Here is a 5,212-nt window from a genome sequence, read left to right on the forward strand (position 1 = left end):
GGTCCGTCCCCCCGTCCAAAGTAAAAAAAAATAGTTGGAGTACGCAAAAAAAAAATTAAAATAGTAGAGGAGCTCCGCCCCCCTGCGCACCCCCCCCCCCCTATTCGAGCACTGACTATACACGTTTAAAGTATTACTTCGGAGTTCGGATGGACCGAAATAATGGAATAATAATACATAAAAATAATCGTTCTAAATAGGTTAGTCTATCTGCTTATGTAAACAATTGTAGGACCGCGTAACGCAACTATTTAAAGTAGTAGCCAATAGGTAGGTATACACTTAGTTTTATTTCAATGTTACAAACTTAAGTTATTCAACATATTAAATTTATATTATATAAATAATAAGGTGATTTTTTCCCCTTAATACCTAGTACATTATTTATCCAAGTTATGATTTTTTAAATTTTTAATCATACCTAAAGGCTAAAGACCATATTTTTAAATTCCTGATATTTTTTTTATATTACTTAAGGAGTGTTCTGTACTTCTGTGGCGATACAAACTTCTATTTTTCAAATGAGAAACCCCCTTCCCCCTCCCATTTTACTGAAAAATATTTAGTGGATGATTTAATTTTGATGTATCAAAATCAATATTCTAATAATCTAATGAATAGTTTCTGAATTATTATTTAACAGGGGTGGACTGGGTCAATATAGCTGTGCTACTGTGCTATTTTGTACATTAGATCAGTGGCGTATTTACGGGGGGAGGATAGATCCCCCCTTGACCTTTTTTTTTGTTGTAAAGTTGAGTTTTCTTATTTTCTGTATTTCTCAATATGATATAACTTTTAAGTATGTCTGTTTTCTAAATGTTCTAGCCGTGGTAATTTTACCGCTCTGATATACTGTACGCCACTAGTCGTTCATATATGTGAATATTGGAGAACAAAAACATATACCTCTATGGTAGCATGGTGTACTGTAGTTTTTAATTTTCTGCGAGTTATTTTTCATGCATGAGTGTAAATGATAAACCCGATAAATAGTTGGTAAATAAAACAAAATTACCATGAAGACTGTATATTTACCATAGGGTTTATTTTTAGTGACTGAAGTGTATAGTTAGTGGCTGAAAAAAATTGTATCCTCTGGGTTACATGCTTTAAATGTTTGTGATAAAGAGTTTTATCCAAATATTCATGAACTCTTGAAAATATTTTGTACTTTGACTGTATCAATTGCTACACCTGAACGATGTTTTTCAAGATTTTATTAAGTAGGTATCAAGTCTTACCTAATAAATATTTTATCAATTTTCCTATCTAATATTGAATAATAACTATAAATTAAGTAGTAATTATTACATATACTTAATTTATTAGAACCGGGTTAATGTGTGGGCTTTATTGTCATGTCACCGGTCAATACAATAATCATGCCAGATGAGGTTATCGACGAACTGAATATCCAAAAAAATTGAAAACGGGATTTTGTATTATAATAATTTTTTTTGTTTATCGTATTAAACACGGGATTGGCGTTAGTATGAATTTATAATAAATACTATTAGGTACTATACAGTATGTGTTAATTCTTATTTCGTCATGATCCACACTAACCTCAAGTTAGGGGATTTTAAAATGTATATTATGTACGTACTACATAGGTTTTTATGGGTGTACCTATTATTATATATTTCATCCCCTTCTATAGCAAGATTCCTAAATACGTAATAAATAAATAAATAAATAAATAAATTCTGATGTCATATTGTTTCCCCAGGTCTGAAGCTACTCAATCAATTTTCCTAAAAAGTAGACCGATGGAAGTTTGCAAACATACTTTTCATAATTGTAAATCGTATATGACAACGCTATCTAAATAGGAAATTGAGCAGCTGTGAGAGTGAGTTCTTCACGCACACGTTAGAGTTAAAAATGGTTTGGCAGCACTAGATGGCGCTGACAATATTGAATTTATTTAAATCTAAATAATTATACCAGCCAATGTTGTTAACCAATGCGTTAAGTTAGATTAAACCTCACTTACCAAACTAAACCTAACGAAACTCAACTAAACGGTGCTCGTGGCCTGTGACTCTTCATAGTTGATAGGTACTACTGAATACCGAGGAACAACGCCGTGGGGACGTATGAGACGAGCCGCGCGGTGCGCCTCTCGCTGTACCAAATATTATCATTCCCACAGCACGTAGGTATAATTTATGATGCTCCCTCTATGATATCTCTACAATATTGTTCTGTGATGATGCCAAGCCAACTTGAGCCACAGACCACGAGCCATGAGCCGAGCCACGCGTCGGGGAAAGCCTGCTTAATAGGCTTGAATTTCCATGTTTTGAGTATACATTTGAAATTATGACAGTAGCAGTCAGTAGGTAATTGTTTAATTGTTTAATATAGTTATATTAACATTTGGTGAACATTTAAAGTATTTAAGGCTATTGCCTATTAGGGTTTGAGTTACACAAAAAAAACAAAATTAATACTATGTCAAAAACTGGTGAAAACTATTAGGATTTTTTACTTTTGACCTTCCCTCTCCCAAAGTACCAACTAGATTCACTTTTCTCCCAGTAACGATGCTGAAGAAGAAAATCGAAGCATTTTTACTGATCCAAAAAGTGATCACAAACACAAAAAAAAAACACATCGTTGTAAAATTAATACATTCATCACTAGCTCCGCTCAGAATATAAAAGACATAACTATCGGCATATCGCGTACTACACTCTTTAAATAGTATAAGTATTTGAAAACATGATCCTCATAAATACCTATTCCAAAAATCAGAATTTGAACAAATCCATTAGTAGTCGAAAAAATATGGTTGACCATGTTTACTGAATCACTTTATAAACATAAATTAGTAGACAGAATGTTTTCATATGAGATACCTACTACCTATATATATTTTATATCAAGTTACATCATTCATGACTCACGAGTCTTGTATATAAGTACTATAACAGTATTTAGTAACCAGTAGGTAGTTAGGTACCTTCGTACCTACTTATTATAAATTGTAATACTACATTTAGCTCAGGTATTACATTATATAGGCACTACAGGTTTAGTAAATCTTTTCTGTGGTAAGTGGTTACAGAAATAAAATATTGTTTGCCTCCTCCCATAAAAGTTAGGTAGGTACGCTTATGGTCATGTATAGATGGCAAAATAAAGGTATCATTATATAAGCAGACTTGGGAAAAATACTTTTATAAAGTATTTGGAATAAAAACGTGAATACTTATGAAAAATATAATAAATTAAAGATAATACGCTTTAGTATAGTTACTAGGTACGATGTTGTTCAATGTTTAAAACTGCAATATTTGATACTCTGTTCTGTCCCATTGAGTTTCTTAAATGAGTTTTAGTTATTTTCAGTTTATAGAGAATGATCCCTCGGCAGTAGAAATTATGACTGGCAAAGTCGAAACAATTATACAAGTTCCTATAACTTCTGAATAGCTACAGGACAAATCATTTACAATAATAAATAGCTAATTAGGTAATGATTTTGGCGTAGGACATCGTAGTAATCAAAGTTGAACACTGTATTTTGTTTTAACTTAAGAACTTTTTGGGTCTCAAATTTTTACTTCCTAGTATTCAGTATTAAAATATTAAGGATACCTATTGAACATTCAAATTTGAAGTGCACTCCGACTTCCAAATACGGACCTTCTGCATTACATTGTCAGTTGTCACTCATACTATAGTCATACTGACGTAGGTGGTACTTGTGGTAGGTTACATAATTATTTTTATTTTACATTATTTAAATATAGGGGAACCCGGGGTAGATTGGGGAACTTAATGTTCAACATCAATTTTACAGTATTCTACTTAATTTAAAGCTCCCAATTCTCAATTAATAAATGCTAAACAGTATAAATATCAATCCACCCCAATAATCAAACAAATAACTCAAATATATTTTACTTTATTATTGATAATTAAAAAAAAAAGGTTTGCGCCATTCTACCCCTATCCCGGGGTAGAATGGGGTATACATTTTAACATTTTAACTTATTATATTTTTAAAATAGAAATACTTATTTTTATTCATTAATTTTTTTTTGTACAATATTTACATGTATGGGTTACTTCATTGTCGCTCTCAACTCCTGCACAGGATTTGTGGGACCATTTCTTACGTTCCAGACAACTAATCCATTCTTCGTTGGACTTTGAATATAGTTTTTTACAAATAAGGCACTTAGCATCCGGATCATCTTCACTTGAAGTCGAATCTTTTTTCTCTCTGTGAACTTTTTTTCTTTTTTGCCACAGATTTAAATAGTTGTTTCTTTGTTAACATGGTTTTAAGTCATAACCTACATGACTAGATTGATTATTTATTGTGGTATGAGTGTATGGATATATATATTTTGTACCTATGGAAATTGGAAGCAATGTCACAGAATCAGTGGCACCGAAACCACCCTTCTTTTATTGAGTAACCGGTAGTGATCGTCCCATGATGGATGTCTGAGCATATGAAGAATGAGGTTGATTTTCACTCATAATAATATAAAGTATAAATATTTTATTTTTTAGCCTATTAGATTAATATTAAAAACGTATAAACCGTCAACTAGCAGTCATCATCGAATTTATATATATATAATATTATATCACATTTATAAGAATTTTTTATTTATATTTTAATTTTGTATATTTAATTATAATTTAGTTCATAGGTATATATTATATATATATATATTAATATAGCTATGTAACATGTTATACGTTTTCTGTCGGGTGGCACTACTGAGTGCTCTTCCAACCTGTCAGTCTCGCTAATTTTATAATATTAATTCAACTTACCGGCTACCTACTGTATTAATGATAAATATAATATAAAATATCCACACTGACAAACCGTCTCCGCTCAGAATCGTTTTTCGTATAGGTACAATAATATTATATCATTGAATTCAAATCTAATACCATCCATTATACAGTGACCCTCTTGTACCCTACTGTGCAGCAGAGCGACATCCACTTAAATGCTTTTTTTTTTAAATATTAAACCAATGATACTTTTCTTCAAGAAAATTTGAAATTAGCGCCAACTTATATATATTATTTTCTAATATTTGGATAATTCCTAATATTTCCTTAACATTATTCTAAATATAATATACGAATATTTGAAGTTGTTGATAAAATTGAATTAAAATTTTAAAATGTGTATAATATTGTAAAAATATCTAGAAAAACAAGCAAACAA

The sequence above is a fragment of the Acyrthosiphon pisum genome, chromosome X (genome assembly GCF_005508785.2).
Source record: "Acyrthosiphon pisum isolate AL4f chromosome X, pea_aphid_22Mar2018_4r6ur, whole genome shotgun sequence".
Classification (NCBI taxonomy): Eukaryota; Metazoa; Arthropoda; class Insecta; order Hemiptera; family Aphididae; genus Acyrthosiphon; species Acyrthosiphon pisum.